Source organism: Triturus cristatus, chromosome 6 (genome assembly GCF_964204655.1).
Source record: "Triturus cristatus chromosome 6, aTriCri1.1, whole genome shotgun sequence".
Lineage (NCBI taxonomy): Eukaryota > Metazoa > Chordata > Amphibia > Caudata > Salamandridae > Triturus > Triturus cristatus.
Window position 1 is genome coordinate 151276907 of NC_140589.1, and position 20650 is coordinate 151297556.

The 20650-nt window shown below is 43.3% G+C and overlaps 1 protein-coding gene across 3 annotated transcripts in view; it reads left to right on the plus strand.

The window, feature by feature from the left end:
- Positions 1-1916: 1916 nt before the first annotated feature.
- The window catches only part of LBR (lamin B receptor), an 806934-nt gene continuing 788200 nt past the window's right edge, over positions 1917-20650 (plus strand). Inside the window, exon 1 of one of the 3 annotated variants that reach the window (XM_085610386.1) lies at positions 1917-2074. The gene's annotated coding sequence lies outside the window, so the exon portion shown is untranslated. Of the gene's footprint in view, positions 2140-20650 lie in introns of all 3 variants that reach the window. The other 2 variants (XM_085610387.1, XM_085610389.1) reach the window with 2 other exon arrangements.

Below are 20650 nucleotides of genomic sequence, written 5' to 3' on the forward strand. Positions count from 1 at the left end.
TGAAGTGTGTGGTACCACAGTGGAAGCTGCTAGATTCCATTTCCATATTACTGTATAAATAGTGATTATCTGCGATGGAGAAACAAAGTAGTGTGTGCAGTCATGGAATTAGTAGAAAGATGGCCCAAAGAGAGATCTCTACCTTAACCCCTCAAACCATATGCCCAAATGGGCAGTACATTATCCATTGTAAAAGGTATTCTTAAGCGTAATGATGTTGCAGTACCACCTGCATCTATTTGTGCGACACTTATTGAAGCTGCCCACGAGGGACAAGTCAAGGTGCAGAGAACTTAGAAACTACAATTTCTTACAATGTATATATGCCATTAAAGTATAATGATTTTAATGTTCAGCAACATTATGGCTAGACATACACTGGTTTTATTTGTAGCTGTAATGTGTACATGCAAGGCTGCTTAGTCCTGTATTTCTGTTAACTATAGAATCTCTTTTGCCCATACTGACCTGGTGTGTAATTATTTATTGTAATGTTTTATAGAGCGCGAACATGACCCGTGAGGGTATCAAGAGCGCTTTACAAGGTTAACAAAGAAACAATAGAAAGACAGTAAAAACTACAAAACAGAAAAATATAAAAGGGGGGAGGGTTGAGGGGAGCACGGGAGCCACATGTGAGGTTACAGTTCAAGCTAGGGTTGGCAGAGACCGTGGCCCCCGGGATCTCGATGGTGTCCGGTTGTAGAGCATGTTTATGTTTAACATGTGCTTCCATGTTTTAGTCCTCACCCAGGGAGCGCCAAACGTTTCTGCTTAGCAGTTGCTGGATCGCAGGACGAGGATCATTTGGAATGTAAGCTCATTTATCTTCATACAATAAACTTCTATAAAAGACATGCCATTTGTACTCCTTACTAGACAATTATGTGTAGATGGAGGAAGGTAAAGGAAGTGAGCAAGATGCTTGGGGGAATGGGAGGACGGTGAAACGCAATCATCAATTGGGCAATCGCGAGTTACGAAAACTGGAGAACGAGAGGCCTAGCGAAAAAACTGTAGTGTTCCGAGCTTTAAAACCCATCTTGCGGCTTCATGAGCTTTACCATTTTTTTCCAACACCAAAAAGAAACGGGATGGGCAGCAGACGGAGGGAGCAAATGTGAGGCCGATTAGATATAGGAAAAGGTGTATTACACCTCAGGGAGGCCGATTAAATATAGGAATGATTACACTTTTACCCTCGAGTATGCCAGTTATGTAGGCACGTTGCATCAGCGCCCTGGTGAATGCTGCAATCCAAGAGCCACAAATGATGTGGGGCAGCGTACTTCAAGTTATATAGAGTACCACTAAGGAAGAATGCTGTACATACAATAGGCTGAATAAAAACGAAGATCTTGTTACGATACACATACGAGAGCATTTATACCGTAAAAACACGGAGGTTAACATAATCTTAAATAAACGTACTTAAAACACGAGAAAATGTAAAACCCTACATCCACTGAACAAGGCTCTGGAAGTTGCCGAACCTCTTACCACCACCCGCCAGCAACAGACAAACAAGCCCCATGCAATAAACCGACAAGCCTCCTCTTTATCCCTTAATCCGAGAAACCGTGGTCAAAAACATATCGGGGTGAGAAAAACATAGCGTTAGCTGTCCCACAAAATTATTTTACCCAAAAAAATACAGAACGGCGCAGAAATATGGAACACTACAGTGCAGCAAACACCGTTCCGTAGGCGCACCAAGCACTTCCACCATTTTAGGTAGGTGTCGCCTGCCGTGAACTAACGATCCGACCGTCGGCCCCCAGGCGCCAGGACTTGTGGCGCAGAAGTCACACAGCTCCGCCTTTCCTCCCGCCCACGAATCGCCACCAACCGCCGGCTGAGAACCGTTGGAAGGATCTCGCACTGACCAATCACAACCTTTGGCGCCGCCGGAGGGAGGCGGGCTTCGTACCTTCATTTTGTTTTGAAGGGAAAAAAAGAAAACCTAAAAAAAAAAAAAAAGCGCATCCTCAGTTGCAAGAGTTTTTCATTAAAGGTAAAGGCGCCCGCTACGAATTTTAAAGTTTTAAATTACTGATCCGCCTTGGACAGTGAGGTAAGAAAAGCGAATATTTATTTCATACGCCTCCTTGTCTTCGGCTGGAAAACTTTTTGTTGCGGGTAATTGAAAGGGTGCATGTATTATTGAATCGTATGCTTTTGGGCGGGTGTGAGCGAGTCCTGCAGAGGACCTCAGCCATTTCCGTGGTCATTGTTTATTTGTTGAATAGTTTAGATGTGTGCGCATTGAAAACACCTGTTGGTTGGGACTTTGCTTCACTGCCTCCCTCCTTTAAGAGGGTGGTGGCTCCTTTACGTTGTCGTTTCGCTTGTCTCTCGTTGAACCTTGCTGCAAAATACCGTTATAACCACTGCTCAGTGTACTACTTTCTACCCCGCCGCCTCGGTTTAATTTGTCGTACAAATCTGAATTGCATTTTTTTTTGCAAATTGAATATAGATGTTTTGTTTGTGCTAATTTTCTGTTGTTTAAATTATATGCTGTTATTGTAGGAAACGGAATGTGAACTTATTATATTATGATTATGGCGCACATGCCTTATACTACTCTTCTTTAACCCGCATCTTTTAAAATAACTTTCGATGCAAAGAAGGCTGCGGAGAAGCTCCTTGGGTTCTGCATACCATCTATCTCTGCGTGCTCGGAAACATTGGCATGTATGTGCATTCCACATATATGACCTCGGGGGATAGTTCAGCATACCTCTCTTGAGTAAGAGCCCGCGATCCCTTTTCTTTCTTGGAATGTAGTAGGAAGTTTTTTAAAAATAATTTTCTTTTAAAGAGAAACGAGAAAGACCGCATATTTAAACTTGTTTATAGTGTTGAGTTTTCTGCCACCTGTTCTTGAGTTTTGAAGCTGACAGCTTTAAACAGCACTAATTCTGGAGTAGTTTGCGAGTATAACAGTTTGAGGAAGGCGCAACAGTTTTAACTGGCATATTAATGGTTAGGGATCCTGCACGTGACCACTAAAAAAGTTGACCTAAAATATGGTGCACCCAGCCGCAAACCGTATTTAAAACTTGTGCAAAATGTTATTTCAGATCAGTTTTAAAGAGGATGCCGACACTATACTGTACACGCACTGGTGACATGGGAATCGGATACAAGGACAAGACTTGCATGGTGTGGGGCGGATTAACTGCTATCATTTTACTAAATCAGGCGGGTTGGCATGTAGACACTATCAGACCGACAAAGCACCATTCTGGGTCCACTAGAGCTAGTGAGCTACCAATAGATCACCAGCTACCTGTGAACAGCTCAGCCTAATAAACATAAAAGCCTTTGCTTAGTTGAAGTATTTTGTATGCCAAAATTAAAAAGCATGTATTTAAGACGGAAATGTATGTATTTTCAGATCTCAAAAGCTGATGTTTGGAGGAATATGGTTCAATTTTCTAATTAAATGTAAAGCTATTATTTGATTTGGAGAGATTTATTACAAATCTGATTACATTGATGCTGGGGGATTGCTGCTATGGCTGTTCTGTATTACCCATGTAGATGCATTCCAAATTGATAGTGTTTTTAGGTCTCGCCTAGCGTTACTGCGCACAGGGGCAGCTCGCTCGGCGAAATTTATGTTTTTGAGGCCTTTCAGTAAAGGGCTTTAAGCCCCGACCCTCTTTTCCATTGGCTGGCATCACCGTTTATGCTAAACGGTGGCCAGCCATTGGAAAAGAGCTGTGTATGTTACCTCCTGTGGTGTCTGTGCATTATTTCTCGGTGCACTTCATTTACATAAAAATATTGGAATGTTACTTTGCTTGTCAATGTATTCCATGTAATACTTGGTTAGAATGTTTGGGCCAGGGACTGGAATGGCTTGACAGGCAGTTGAAGCTACCACCTTGAGCCCTCTACATTTGTACTCCAGTGTATCCTGTTATCTACAATAAATCCACTAAAAGAGTGAAGACTACTGGTCTATGATATATGCTGCACAACTCTATTGGAGAAAGGACACTTCAATCTTGGCGACAAGCTTAGGATGAGAATCTTTTTTTGAAGAATCTTTCAGCATTTCTACTTCAAAAAAGTACTGTTACTTCTCTTGCTCCATATTACTTTTGAGGGCTCAAGGACTAATTTCCTATTCATCTGGTTTATTTCAATCCAGAATATATAGACATTTACAGCTCCTTTTCCTGTTCTTATCTCACATGCTGTAAGTTCAATTTGTACTCCAGTGTATCCTGTTATCTACAATAAATCCACTAAAAGAGTAAATACGACTGGTCTATGTTATATGCTGCACAACTCTATTGAAGAAAGGACACTTCACCTCCCTTTGGCTTTTTCTGCCGTCCCACTTGGACGGGCTCACCTGCTTTCCGTTCAAGTCGCAAATTATTTCTTTTTCAGTAAAGGGCTTTAAGCCCCACCCCTCTTTTATGCTAAACGGTGGCCAGCTTGGAAAAGAGCTGTGTGTGTTACCTCCCTTTGGCTTTTTCTGCCATTCTACTTGGACGGGCTCGCCTGCTTTCTGTTCAAGTCGCAAAGAATTTCTTATCTTTATGGGGCCATGTGTTTATGGCCCCATAAAGACAAGCTCCGCCGCGTGTTTATTTTTGCATCTCGCTTGCACTTTTGAAAGCGCAATGCAAAAATAAACCGTGGCTGCCTGGCGAGCGCTTGTTAAAGTTGTCTTCTGGTTGCTGATGCCACAGCTCCCTTAGAAGTAAAATACATTGAAAGCTGGCATTACACGCTGACGTTGGACGTTTCGTTTATCTAGCCAACGGGCTGCCATTAAATCCACGGGACCGACAAGTTTTACTGGCTATCCAAACTAAACTATTTTGACCTAGTACGAGCACAGACCCCCAATTGTGAGGGCGTGGGCGCCCGTGTCTCCCATGGGCCCGACTGGAAGTGGGGCAAGCAGGACGGAGGCAAGGGGCACATAGGCACCGTGCGCAACTTTGATAGCCCCGAGGAGGTGGTGGTGGTCTGGGACAACGGCACCGCTGCCAACTAACGCTGCTCCGGAGCTTATGACCAATGAATCCTGGACAGCGCTCCCACAGGTGAGAGAGCCTGCAGGGGCTGAGGGAGCAATATGTCGGTGCAATGTTTGAGGGTACTGCATGCATTAGCAGAGTGAGCTCCTGAAAGACTGAGATACAGAATGTGTTTGTGATGGGAAGGCTGTCAAAGCATGGCAAAGCTTACAGTGGTGTGTACTAAAGAGACATTTGTGCTCGGTGATCGGACATGGTATATGTACTATGTACAGATTGATTAAAACCAGAGTATATACAAGGGAAGCGAAGGCTAGAATATTATCACAATGACTCTGTAGCTTTTTCAAATTATTCAATCATTTGGACCCAGAGTCTTGGTAGATCTGGACCATAGGAGATAGTCGACGTTGCAACCCAAGCTTCACCTTGCTTTGACAGCCTTGTTTATAAATACGTGTGTATATATAAATGCTTTAATTTATATAAAACGCCAGAATACTCACCAATTTGTGTCAGTGTTCTTTGCTATGTGTTCCATGGTGTCTAAATATTTCGGATACCATTAAAGAAGGTTGTCGAACATTACATAAAAGAAATAACTCTTTATAAAAGAAATAGTTTGTATGCCCGACAGAACCACTGTTTTTGTTCATATTACAAAAAAACAGGCTTTGAGTGCACCAGAGTACATAAGAAGAACTGACCCTGTTACTGATAGATAATCATTACTCTGAGTCTAGGTCTTCCTCACCACAGACCTAAACCAATTGAACGCAGCATCGAGACAGTGTAAACTTTGCTCAACCTTAGATGGATCTTTTTTTTTTGATAATCAATTTTATTGGTTTTAGAACATAAAAGGCAAATCAGCAAAAACACGGAGGACAATAGATCAATTACATCTATGAGAACATTGCATCCCACAGTTCCACACCCCATGAGATATACACCAGCAAAATGAGGAAGCAAATCACTCTGAATCTTCCACAGTGCCCAGCCATTTACCCCACACCCTACGGTATTTCTTAGGGCATCCTCTTGTCACGTACAGGGCTTTTTCTTGGGTCGCGCACCAGTCCACCCTTCTGCGCCACCTCCCCTGGTCCGGCGGGTCGGGACATTTTCATGCCGACGCAATGTTGCGCTTGGCTACAATCATGGCTGTGTTAAAAAATATCTTGTTTCTGGACCCATCCAGCCCATCCGTGATCCCTAATAGTGAGTGGCGTGGGTCATGGGGAACCTCCCATCCTAGGACCTCTGTGAGCTCTTCTTCAATTGCCCCCCAAAATCTCTCCAAGTTGGGACATGACCAGACCACAAGAAGAAAATCAGCCGGGATCTGGCCGCACCTTGGGCATGACGCGTCCGGGCTTAGGCCTGCTCGGTGGAGGCGCAGGGGAGTGAGGTAGGCAGCGTGTAGTTAGTATAGTTGGATTAGCCTAAGCTTGGCGGAGGCGGTGATTGTTTTGGGTGCCATGAGGGCGTCACACCAGTCCACTTCGTCCAGGGGGCCCACCCACTCTACCCATTGATCCCTCAACTTGTCCAGTGAGGTGGGAGTGTTATTGACTAAAGTGCGGTATAACCTTAGATGGATCTTATTGCTAGCAGGGGTCCCCCAGCCACAACTCCTACCTTGTAAGGGCTGGTTTTTACTCTTGGAGGTAAAAGATGAACCAGAGGCTCTTTTGTTAAACCCTCGCCATCTACACAAAGGACATTTAAGAGCCACAAGCTCTCAATCCTCTGCAGTTTGCTTTTATCATATTCTTCATCTGTAGTCTGAACAAATTCTTTCCAGAAAACGAAATGCACATTTAGAAGAGACTTCTGACTGGAATTTGCTTTCCATTATCTCATCCACAAAGTGGGCATTCCCCTTGTTGAACATCCCTGCATTTCACCTGGTAACGGAACCCCTTCAGATTGGGACACTGAGATAATCGCAAAACATATCCATTAGGTTTGAGGAGCAAGGTCTTTGTCCTTGTCTCGAGAATCCAAAAGTCATAAAAAGAAAATTTAGTTTTCTAAAAATTACCAGTAATCTCAGTGTAAATAAATAATGCTCTTCTCATGTCCCGCCAATGTAAACTTTGCTCAACCTCAGATGATGACTCCGGATAGAAGGACGGAAATACTAAATACAATGGAATTCTGAGGGGAAAGTGAAAATGGATGTAATCCCATTTTATCTGAAAAGAACGACAAACATGGCTGTTCACCCAGTAAAGTTCCCAATTTCCCCATTTTACGAGCCAAACAAACGGCGACCAATAAGAGGACTTTTGCAGAAAGGATTCAAGCTGTACCACATGAAGCGGTTTGAAAGGTGGATTCTGCAAGGCCTTCATTTTGTGACTTTTGGGGTTTCAGGACAACGTAAAAGACTTTCCCCAAACCCAATTGATAAGTTTTGTGATTACCCCAGTGTCCCATTTTAAAGGAGTTCAGTTACCAGGTGAAATTATGGGATGCTCAACAAGAGCTGCTAAAATAACGCCAGATCCCAGGATTTTGGCCAATGGATACCTCATGTGTATGTTGGACATTGGCTGACACTAGGGGGGAGAGAGTCCTTGATTTAAAAAAAAAAAAAAAAATTCAGGTTCCTCAGTAAGAGCTTCCAGAGCAGCCTAATTGTTTTTCTTTCTGTTGTGACGATCAGTGCGCAGGGTGTGCTGACGTCATTACAGGAAAGTGAAAGTAAAATTAGCCAATGGGCATCACTGGAAAGGGGATAATTTTCCCTTTGCAAAGCTGCTTCTTCCCAGTGGATCCCTACCTGTGGATCGCCACAGGAGAGCGATCACCAAGCAGGGATCCACCCACTAGCGCCAGGGATGATGGGAGCGGCCCCTTAGGCAAGGGATTGTGCTCCCTCCAGCACATTTAAATATTTCAGTCTTTCTGATCCCTGGGGGATGGAGGGGCAGGGGGTGTAATTGCTTGGGGGAAGAAAGCCCACTAAACACCAGTGAAACCTTATTGTTTTTTCAAAACAAAATAGGGGTGGGGACTTCCGTGCCCCCAACTAAATTGGGCATCCGTTTTTTTGCCACCCCTCCAAGGGGTGACTTGGGGTAATTACCCTGATCTACCCCGGCGGGGGGCAGATAGCCCACCATTTATTTAATAGGGTTTGAGCTGTCCACTACGGGCATGGCCATGCCCCCACCCAAAAAACAAAGCGGGCAGGCATTCTGCCTGAATGCCCCCCCCTTCCCAGAGTCGATGGGGCAATTACTCCTAATCTGCCCCCTGGGGGGCAGAAGGCCCAATAGACACTAGGGATTTAAAAATGCTATCTAAAGAAACAAAAGGATGGGGAGACAAACACTCACATCGGGCTATACCCCTGCTCCAGTGTCTTCAATATTGTCTTTCTGCCCCTCCGGGGGCTGATAGGATGCATGTCCCAACTGGGAAGGGTGCCCCAGACTTGCCCCCGGAGGTGTAAAATCCACCTGGCGCCAGGGATTTTGCCTTTGGGGCAAAAGAAACTGCTGTGGGTGTTACACTCTGGAATTGCCCACACTCCCACCCAAAAAGGGTCAAAGCATCCCCCTCTCACCTCCAGGGCAGGTAGGTGTGCCCTCAATTTGCCCCCGTGGGGCAGGAAGTCCACTGTGTAGCAAAAATATATCGTTTTTAATAAAATAATGAGGGTGTGGTTGGGGCCCGTCCTAGCATCATGCCCCACCCACACCCCAAAAGCCCAAACAGTTTTTCTGCTCTCCTGTGGACTGAAGCATCCCATCCTAATGGAAAGTGAGAGGACATTTGATTGTTTTGTGTGTTGTTTTTACGCATGGGGCAGGAGAGTGTGTCTGACTCCCAATATCGTCCCACTTGCAATGTTGAATGGCTTCTCTATGTGGGCTTAGTTAGAATGCCATCTGAAACAAGCATTGGCATAGCCAATAGGTCTCGCCTTTGGGATCTTATAAGTATTTAGCTATGCAGCACATTATCCTGGGTGCTACAACATCTATAGTTACTTCATCTGCCACTGGTAAATGGCCATGCTGTAGCTAGGAGCAGTGCAGCATGTGGGCCCTGAGCATGACAACAATGCCATTAATATGTCCTTAAACATTCTGTTCTATGATAGTACTGGTCACATTTCATTACTGTTTCTGTTCTGGCTTCCTCTAAATAAGTCCAGCTGGTCGTATTAACAACAATACACGTGCATAACTTAAAGGAGGACGTCCTTTGTTTTCTATGTCATGGGTCAACCCAAAGAAAGTCTTCATGCACTTCGAAAGGAAAGGGGGCGAGCACAGTGCTGGTGTGTAACAGACTTTGTTTATACATTTTTATAAAGCATTGGCAAGTATACCACCTCAGCTCTCTCAGTAATGAAGTTTATTTGTGGAATTTCATATGTTGGTTGGTTGTTCTGGCAGACAATGGCCGTGTGAGAATTCTATAGCACCATAGGATATTGAATTCAATATGGCACACTAACTGTACCAGTTACAGGATGTAAAATCATAACCGTGCATTGATTAAATGTTTTTTAACTGCTTAAGTTACAATCGTACATCGTTTTCTACGTCTGTGAAATTATCCTTATATTGGTTACCATGGTAGTTTTTTTTTGCAGTTCTTATATAGTGTGAAATCGACCCATAGGTATTGGCATGTTTTACATGAGCACTAGTTATATTATATAATGACATGTTCATTGTTCATAAGCACATGGAGATTAAGTTATTTGCCCAGAATCACAGTTGAGCCAACGCACAGACTCCAACCTGTTTCCCCAGTTCCAATGTCGGAACCTGTGGCTGCTACACTACATCCTCTCAAAAATAATGGGCACATTACTTTATAAAGGCGTGTTTCAAGCTGAAACACTTTGTTTTGCAGTAAGTCAAAAAAGTGGCCTGCAACAAAGTGTAGTTTGATGAAATTATTCTTTTGGATGGGGGTACATCCTGCTTGTTAGAGGTGGGTGGGGGCCACAGCAGTGCTGGGAGATGACAGAGGCGAGCTATAGAAAAACTCTGGCGGTTTAGCAAGCTTTTTTAACCTCTGGCAGGCAAGGAGAGATGAGACAGAGTCAGTCACACGTTGAACTCCACCTGTCACGCAACTGTCCCTGCCCCAGCCCTACTTGCTTCTGGGAGCCACCGGCCTGCTGTGAAATCTCCAAATTTCCATGCAGGCTAGTAGCACTCTGGCACCAGCGCGATCCCAGAAGAGACCAGGGTGCCCGGGGAGCACAGCCTGCGTCCCGGAGCCAGGAGGGGAGGTTCCGCTCGGAGGTAGCAAGCAGAGGGAAGGGGGAGGAGAGAACTTCAAGTGTAGACATCAAAGGTTCTGCACAGCTGATGAGCAGATTTTTCCTTTTGTTCATATTTTATACAGATGACAAAAAATGTGTATTAACTCCTTGTCTCGGATGAAGACGGGTAAGAGGCTGTGCATGTGCAAGGGTTCTAAACCTAGAAAACTGCATGCCGGGGAGCAACGCGTTTTTTCGATTCGATGGGGAATGCACTAATAATGCACAATATGCATAGCTATTAAGCGCTTTGGGTATAATGAATACTGAAGAAAGTGTCAGGTCTGAGCAATTCTCTTTAAGACAAAGATGTTCCTTACCTGTTTCCAGATTAAGGTGGGGTTCAGGTTCTAGACAAAGTCCTAAGAGGTGGAGTCAGTTGTTAGCCCGAAAGTTTCATTCTTCAGCTTAAACTGCTGAATCTGTGTTTGTGGAAATTAAAGATGGCGGACTTCTGAACACTGGGATAGCGTTTTAGTGTTTTGCTCTATTCCTCCAGACTGACGGTTATCGTGCTCGCGCACCTGTGGCGCTTCGTACTTCAACCGAACCGTCATTGCTTGTGTGAAGCAGCGGTTCATGTGCTCCGCTCCTCGTCTCGTCAGGAATAGTTTGCGAGGGGTTCCCACTCGCATTTTCCAGAGCATAGCCGTTCAGCATATCCTCGGAGGTTTGTTTGCGGTTCCCTTAACCGCCACCGAAGGAGTTTCCAGGTATTTCTTGAACAGTGAGAGAGCCTCGCGTCTGGGTTTCTCTCAGCTGTTCTTCGTCTTTGTGATTACACAGGCTGACAGGAACTAGAAGCAGCAGAAAAGCAAGATTACATACGTTCACAGAGTGAAACCTCCTTTCCATTTTCTGTGGAGAGAGCTTTTATTCTTAAAAGACTTGAGTGTTTATTTTTGATTTAACTTGCAGAGGAGGGCAGCAAATTATTATTTCTTGTACATTTTTCAAAGTTTTTGGCAACTGACAATTACTATATGTGAATTCAAGACAGAGGCAATTGTAGAATGAATGAGCAGTGCTTTTTTCTACCTTGACTGTGCTTCGAATATGCGCATAAGACTCTAATTTCTTAGCCACTCCTATCAGACAACACTAACAGTGCAGCATTATACTTAATGACTACAAGTAAATACAAATATATATATATATTTCTAATTACCATCTCTACCTGGCGCAGTAGGACATCACTCCATCTAGAGTAAGAAGAAAAAGAAAGATTGTTAGTGGCTTGGAGTTGGCGAAGAATAAACATTATAATAATACTAATCTACTAATACTAAGAGAGAAGCAAGCTAACAGCGTAATTCAGGTATTTAAGAAATAGAGTACTACATTGTAGAATAATATTCAGGTATCTGTAGAAAAGTACTTTTTGAGTTATATGTGTTTGCAATTACTGGTGTTAGAAGACCAAATAGAGGGGCTCCAGTGTTGACACCACTGTAGCAGTCTCTCTTCCACTTCCCCTTTCCCCCTCCCCACTGCGCGCAGATAGCCAACTGGTGCACATTGGAGTTGGGAAAAAAATCATCTTACAGTCAGCTTCGACCCTTCTGCTCCTGTGGAGGCACAAGTTGAGTTATTGAGGTTCCGACAGAAAAGAGCCCAAAATCGGCCTTTAAGGCATACCCCCAGACAACAATTGAGGCTTTCCCAAGCGCCGCCGTGCGAAGCAGACCAAAAAAAAAGCCTTTGAAATCTGACACTGAACAGATGGCACACTGCGCGCCTCTGCTCGTAACCGCAAGGTCTAGGCCGTAGGTGGCAACATTCTTAAAAAATGTGGGACAAAATTTGCCTTTGGCCAATTGCGTGCTTTCATTTTTGAAAGCCACACGCAAAGGCCAATGAAATGTCACTACTTCGAGCACGAGCTTGCTCGAAGTCCAGAGTGATCCCAAGAGGCCGATTCCTAGTGCAGCGCATGCGCGCTGCACTAGGCTTGACCTAAAGACCTACCAGATCCAGACAGTTTAAAAAAAAACTAGACATCTGGAGGAGTCCAGGGTGGTGTGCGTATTAATCCCACACCATTTTCTTATCCACAATGCTCTGCAAACCTCAAACTTTGACTAAAAACATACATTTCCTCACTTTTTTGGGAGGAAGACGACTGGAACCTACACGGAGCCACAAATTTCTTACCACACAGTTTCCCCCCAAGTCTCCCAATAAAAATGGTACCTCACTTGTGCGGGTGGACCAAGAGACCTGACACAAAACGGCCTAAAGTGCTACATGGAGATATTAGTAATAGGTGTAGCTGCAGGATTTGTGGCTGTGCTCGGCTGCCACCCATGGAAACCTACCAACCACAGACATTTTCGAAAACTATAAACCCAGGGGATTCCAGGGTGATATGCCTCGCATGGATCACTCAAGGATTTCTAACCCACAATATACTGCAAATCTCAAATTTTGCCTTAAGTCTCACATTTGCCTTAGATTTCTGTTATGGAAGCTTCTGTAATCTGCAGGAATCCACATCATTCCCACCACCCAGCATTGCGCCACATGTGCTGATAAAAACGACGCACCTCTTGTTTTGTTGGGCCTAGTGGCCGCGACAGGGACAAATCAAACCAAGATCAAGGCTCTCATCGACCTTGGCACATAACCCTGGAATCCCCTAGTTGTCTAGTGGTTCATAGGTTTGCATGGGTCGCCCCACAGCACGGCCCCAAATACCGCAGCTACCTCTATTGCTTATCTATCAAGTAGCGCTTTAGGGCCTTTTGCGCCGTGGTCTCTTGCCCAACCCACACAAGTGGGGTACCGTTCCTATCGGAGGTCATGTGGGAATTCAGGGCGGTAGGAAATTTGTGGCTCCTCACAGATTCCTGAACTCTCCGTCACATAAATGTGAGGAAAATGTGCTTTTTTACCAAAATTTGATGCGTGCAAGGGCCTCTGGGTAAAATTACCTAGTGAGAGCCACACAAGTCACCCCACCCTGGATTCCCCCAGGTTCCTATTTAAAAAATAATTCAAGTTTACTAGGTTTCCCAAGGTGCCCGCTGAGATAGGGCCCAAACTCCACAGCTACCTACTTTGTAAACAAGCATTTGCAATGCAATAGGTCTCGCATTAGTGAAAGTTAGAGCTATTGGTGGTGAAAATGCGAAGGTTTTTATCCAATCTGTCAAGAGGTTGAATCCAGAGTTTGGAGGGTAGGTAACTAACTGCGGCAACAACAGAAACAGGCTGGAGGTGGAATGTTGCGGTGTATGTGGTTTACAACCCCATTAAATAATGTAAGGTGAAAAGGCTGCAACGAAAAGTGTCTGAATGTAGAAATATGGTGTAGGAATAGGAGTTAGGAATGCTGCAGTTGTGGTGCTTTTTAGGCTCTCGGTTTTCCGTTTTTACAGATTTTTACAGATAAATACAGACCGAAAACAATGTTTTTCTTGTCTGTATTTATTTTTAAAAGCGTAAAAATACAGAAAATTGTGGTTCTTGAGAGAGAATCTCCATGCTGCCTTTCATGAACTCCAAGCAAAAGTTGAGCAAATAGACAAACTGGGGAGTTGAAAAAAGAGGATGAGATTTCCTTAAATACAGGCCTATGTTAACATACATTTGTGGTATAATGCTAATATGTACCTATGGGTGTAGTGTTTTGTTATATGGGGCTACTTCATTTTCTTACACGCAACAGGCATCCACATATTAGTGCCCATCTAAGAGTTAAATAAATGTGGAAATATGCCATTTTACGACTCCATTTAATCCCAAAACACAAAATAAATATAGATTAATACCAATAAAATGGCCCAAAAATAAATAGGGATAAATACACGGAAATGTTTAAAAAAAAAATACCATAAAATCGGAAGCGCTAAATATAATTGGCGCCTGTGCCGGGTGTTTAATGCGCAAGTGTAATGATGGCCTTGTTGTAATGAGGAGCTGGGGGTTTGTTTTGCAGGAGATGGGCGTTTGCGTTTACTTTGCTTGTGCCTTACCTATCTCCTGGGCATAGCAGACTGTAGTGTTTTGTAAATACTGTACAAAAGTTGTAAAAACTGAGTTCTGCGAGCCGTGTACAAAAAAATAATAAAGTTGTGGGAGCCGATGAGAACAAAAGAAAAAGTGTGCGAAAAATATTCTTTAATATTATTTGTGGTGTGCATGGACTTAATGTATTTTGGTGAGCCACGCACAACAAAATAAACAATGTGCGGCCGCCACCCAGCCCTCTTAAAGCTCTGCCCCCACACATACAACTCCCCCACTGCATTGTTGTTTCCTATGCTACTCCCAGATTTTGACAGCTGTGTACCTCCGTCATACAATTAACACTAGCACATATACGACAAAAGGTGAACCAATTCTACTATAAAGACTTGAAAACGTATCCCCCCCCCTTGCAAATGATGTGAGTGATTATTGGAATGAAGTCAAGTGCTGACTCAGTTGTCCACCTTGGTGGAAATTCACAGTTGAAAATAGGCACAATAAATATGACTGTGGGTACAGACAAACTTCGGTAATATGCCCTTTGATCACAGAACACGTATACATCTTATAAATGACAGCTGTAATTTTCATCCCGTATGTCTAGATTGGAGATCTAGCTAATCAATGCATTAAGGTCCAGGTGTTTGAAATTACTGAAAAGGCTCAGAAAGACTTAACAGCGGCCATGCACAAGAGATGTGAATCCATTGTGCTCGGGTGCTAAATGTTCAGGAAGCATCACCTAACCCCAGTAAGTTGCATACATCCCCTCTTGCTTCAGGCATCATCTCTGACAACTGTGTCAGGGACAGATAACTCCCCAATCCAAAGAAGACACAGAGTGGCTTTCCTGGTGCACCTTGTGAGTCTACCGAACTAAGGTTTGGGTGCAGGAAGTTGGGAGCGCATCTATGATATGGGTGCAATGATTCACAAGGTTTACCGAAGCAACTTACAAAAAAGGTATGAGAGCCTTCTCTAAACTTGGCTCAGAAAAACATTTTAGGCAAATTATGACGGTGTCAATACATGCCAAATGCTGCTTTAGCTGTAGCAGCACCAGACTTATGCATCCCAGGTTTTTTTGGGCCAGTCAGTATGTCAAATTGTCATTTCAGTCAGAAAGGAAAAAAAGCAGGAGCTAGTCAGCTAGGTACTAATGTTCAACTATGCCCAAGCAAGTCTCTTGATTATTTAATATTTTAATATGCTTGAGATATTGATGACTCCACTGTGTGTAATAGATTTTTAGAAGGTCTTTGCCATGGCAAGCTTTATTACTAAAAACTGCTTTTTGCTGAGTTGGGTACCACGTCTCTTTCTAGGCTGTGAATTCCAAGCTTCCCCACGGGAGATGGGGTTACCTTAGGGAGGCATCTACACAAAAGCAATGAGTCTAGGTGTTACGGGCGATTGTGGCAACAGTGTTGAGTCTTTATTCTTTATTTATTGCCACTACACACCCAGTAAGATTGTCAAACGCATACAAAGATGCTGTATCAAAGTGCAGTATGAAAACATGCAGTACATCCAATGTTTATCAAGTTTTACACCCACTTGATTGCCATTAAACTACGTTGATGACTGTGAATTGCACACTGAATACTTTAAAACCAGTTGAGTGTAAATCACAGTTGTTTGTACAAGCTTCTTTTCTAGAGTATAAATAGTTATAGCCGATGCACGATAATGTTAGCACCTCATGCCGGTACCCACCACCTACACAAATTAAGCATTGGCAATGAAGGAATAGAATCAAGGCGTCTTGGACTCCTTAGGTTATATCTAATACTAGACCATTCACTTCAGGACTAATTGGCTTGATGAAATCGAAAATCAATCTGCCATCCTAGATAAAGTCTAATTTATTGATATGTCAGTTTCTTTATAAACTAAGTTATGAGTGCATGGGATTATTCTGTTTTTTAACTAATTAATGTCTGCCAAGTACCAACAAAGAAAGAGCTGAAGGCTTTCAGCAGCAAACTATTGCTTTGAACAACTGCCACAAAATAAATTTAAAAGAAACCATAGCACTCTGCTTCTCTCCATTTTCAGGAGCGTCAACTTTCCTTCTAGCTGCCCATTAGTCAAGTAGCTTTCATCACTGCAGGAGTCAGACATTAGTGTCCCGTAAAAGTCAATATATTAAGGAAATTTTAAGTGCCAGTATTAAAAAAAACAAAAACAAAAAAACAATGCCACACAAGTATTTCTCACTCCAACATTTATATCAATCAGAAATATAATTGAAACGGACCACACAGAGCACAACACAAACAGCGTTTCGGTTTTATTATCGAACAACTAAGTTGAAAATTATAGGCACCTTTACATTGGGCATTCAATCAACTGAGCTCTACTATTTGCATTTAACAGAGAATTAAACCTATGAGTGGTCTATTATTGCTTAGTTTTGTATTACCTTTGTGGTGGAAATAACAATCCAGCGATTTAATACCTTGGGGAAAAGGGATATACTGCACCTTTAAAAAATACAATACTCATAAAGTGGGTCTCAAAATAAATCAAGAAACCAAATGCGACTCAAACTTGACACTTAGTATACACACACACAGCAGCAGCAGCCAGTATATTAACCCACTGAAATATTGTTTGTCAGGTTTTATAATGTCTTGAGGTCGTTCAGTTTATTGAATTGGTCTCTCGACTGCAAACCAGGACTGGTCAAAAGACTAACGGTTTAAAAAGTTTAACATGGAGAAACAGACCTCAGAGCAATTTTAAATATGACACAAGACAATGAAGCTGGCCACATGGATGCAGCAAAGCAATGCATAGCCGTGAAATCATGCCCTTAAGTGGTCAAGGAAAGTACCCTGTCGCTATGCCACTTAAGGAATCCTGAAAAAAGCAACGAATTGTAATTTTATAAAAAAACTACTGGTTTGGTCATGTGTACTTCGCTACAGAAATGCCACTAAGCTTAGGCCGTGCATTGCTGCATGAAGTCAACTTTAGATTATTATATCATTTAAAAACTAATATAAGGAAAGTTGCAAACAAACTGGGTACGTAATTGTGTATCATGAGTTCACCATATCCCACGATCCAATATCAGACATACTAGTGTATCCTTCAGCAAAAATGTACCTCTGGCAGTGACAGTTTCTCGCATCAAGTCATCAAAAGACAAGAAGCAGGTACTGTTGTTTGAGGAGATTCTCGGAATCTGCCAATCTAAACCACCTTGTGGCCTTGGTCACTAGTAGTAAGCTAGAGCAATGTATGAATGTTCGATTACGTTACCACATGTCACCTCAAAGTATTAGATTGTGCAAGGGGAATAAATCAAGCTAGGGCACGAGGGGGCCTAAACTGGCAAGTAGTTCATTTCACTGGGGAACACTGGACAGTAAGTAAACAGCACCCGATCTCTTGTGAAGACGGCAGACTCGGTGTGACATCCCAAATGCTTCGAGTATTGTAGAGCTACTGAACATAATTTTTCACCCTTCCTCTGGTTCGATCGGTTCTAAAACCGGTCAATAATCTAGTTCCATGGCAGCTAGCAATTCGTAAACAACATCAGAACAAGTTTTTATATAAGCAAAAGATAACAGGAAAAAAAATTCTTACTCTGAGAGTCTTGGCGGTGGGAGAGGGAGATGATGGGGAGAGTCGGACTGTGACGTCCGGTTGCGGGTGTACTCTTTGCTGCGAGAGTACAAAGACGACATGGTCACTTCAAGAACAGGGGCAACGACAGGCAGCAGGTCACGGTGCGTGGTGTCCCAAAATAGTAGATCCCCTTCGTGTGGCCTCCAGTTGAAAGTGCTTCTTTCGCAGCCGCAGCCTGGACAGTGAACTCAAACAGCGCGAAACCGAGCATGTCGACAAGACTTACAAGCGCCTTTCCGCAGCGTGGGCTTGCAGAACACTCACTTGGGCTGTTGCTGAAATGGGCACGGTCATTCCAGGTTTCACCCAAAAACGGTGCAAAATGAAGAGTGATGTAATAATCACTAGGTAAGACAGGCTTGGGGGGAAGGCTGGGGCAGAGTCCCCAGGAATCCGGCCGCCCCTGCAGCAGACACATCATGCTGTCCCCACGATAATCAAAGACAGGAAGACGCTGCCAGAGTTGAGCGAACCTCCTGTTGCTTCAATCCGAAGGCTGCTGCTGACAGATCAGGGCGACTCCTCTCGCTGCCGGGCAGACACGATCACTACAAGGAAGCGAAACAAGAGCAACACAATGGATCCAACCTCTTGCCTCGCCTCCAAAAGTAACATTTGAACAGCAGAGCAAAGCTTCCTCAAACTTGAATGCCGCCATCCATAAAGCCGAAAGCAGGTCCTGGAAACGAAAGTATTAACCAGACGGCAACCAGTGGTGCGCGCGCACCACAGGGGAGCTGACGTGGGGATCAAAACCAGTGGTGCGGGGGCGAGGGAGCCTGTCGTCTGTGCCGCGTTGATGCGCGTGCTAGACACCGGCGGGAATGGGCGGAGCAAAGGCGGGACATGCGCCCGCCTTTGCCCAATTGCGTGATGTATTTTTTTTAAAAAGCACGCTTCAACCAATTGCGGCCTGCGAAAGCAAAACCACACGCACGAGCGTATGGTCAGCTTCCAGAACCCCCTTACAAGACGTCTTGCGCTTAAAAGGGTCTGTATTTATGTGGAAGAAACGTGATGTATCCATGTTGCCTTTTAAGGCCTTTTCCTGTTGCTGGCAATAGGCCTAGCCACACAAACGATCTACTATTTTTATCGAGAAACTTGGGGGAATGCTGGGGGCAAGGAAGTTTATGGATCTCCGCATATTCCAGAACTTTTCCTCTCAGAAATGTGAGGAAATTTTTCTTTTTTTTTGTCTTTTTTTTTTTTGTTAAGGTTTGAGATTGGCAAGGGATTCTGGGTTTAAAAAAAAACGGGTGAGACCCATTGAAGTCACTCCACCTTGGGTTCCCACAGGTCTAAAAGTGTAGGTTTGCTTAGGTTTCTGTTTGTTCCTACTAAGCTAGAGACCAAAAAAACCACAGCTACTAACATTGCGAAAGAAGTGTGAGTTTTGAGTGGAAAAATGTGATGTACTTATATTAAGTTTCAGGCCGTACAAAACTTTACATTTTTATTGGGAGATTTGGAGGAATACTGGGTGGAAGGAAGTTTGTGGCTACCCACAGATTCCAGAACTTTCCATTACAGAAATGTGCGGAAAATGTGGGTTCTTTCTTTTAGTCAAAGTTTGAGGTTTGCAATGGATTCTGTGTTAAAAAAGCTGATAAGAGCCACACAAGTCACCCCACCTTGGATTCCCTTAGGTGTCTAGTTTTCAATAATGTGCAAGTTTTCTAGGTTTTTCTAGGTGCCGGCTAAGCTAGGCTTCAAAATCCACAGCTACCCAATTTGGAAATAAAGGAACCGTTTTGAGTTGAAAAATGTGATGTGTCCATGTTGTGTTGTGGCCCTTTCCTGTCGTAGGCACTAGGCTTACCCTAAACAAGTGAGGTACCATTTTTATTGGAAGATATGTGGGAGCATAGGATAGTAGAACATTTGTTATTACCAATTGGACTTTGCTGCATTTGAGCCTTCCAAATGGTAGCCAGTACGTAATAAAGAAGACCTTTAAAAAAATACCCTTTAAATTGTATGGGTAAACACAAATTCAGAAATGCACAAATAACCATTGCTTATAAACTCCATATCTTGTGCTCATTTCAGCATTATACAGGTTTTCTTGAGACCCACTTTTCACTCTACATATTTCACCATATGAATAGGTCTATACTCAGTACACAATGAAAATCATTGAATGGTGCAGCTCAGTTGTTGGCTCGCGGCACCTTGGATTCTTGGAGGACCTACACACCCTATGTATCCCCTCAACCAGAAGGGTGTAGCAGACTTAATGGTGCTTATGTAAATCTGCCATTGTGACAAAAAGTTACAGATGAAAACGTCACACATGCAAATTTTTGTCTACTCATTTTGAATATTTTTCTTTTTTAACAGTTATTGGAAAATTCTTAAGGGGTCTACCCATATGACCTCTTGCTGAATTCAGAATTTTGTCTACTTTTCAGAAATCTATAGCTTCACTGGATCACCCATTGGTTTCACACTGACTATCACCATATACTGGAAGGAAATAGGGAGCACAAAAAAACAACAGAAAAATGGGCAACCTCTTTGAAAATGGCAAAACTATGTCAAAGTTTTTTTTATTCATCTCTGCATGCTCCTGAAAACTGAGAAGATGGGGACTTTAGCACAGCAAACTGTTTGTTGATGCCGTGTTTAGGGAAAAAGTTTAGTATCAATGATAGAGAGGGGTTGGGCCCCTTAGCCGCAAACTAGATTGGGCCTCCTTAAACTTTATAAACTGATAAAATAT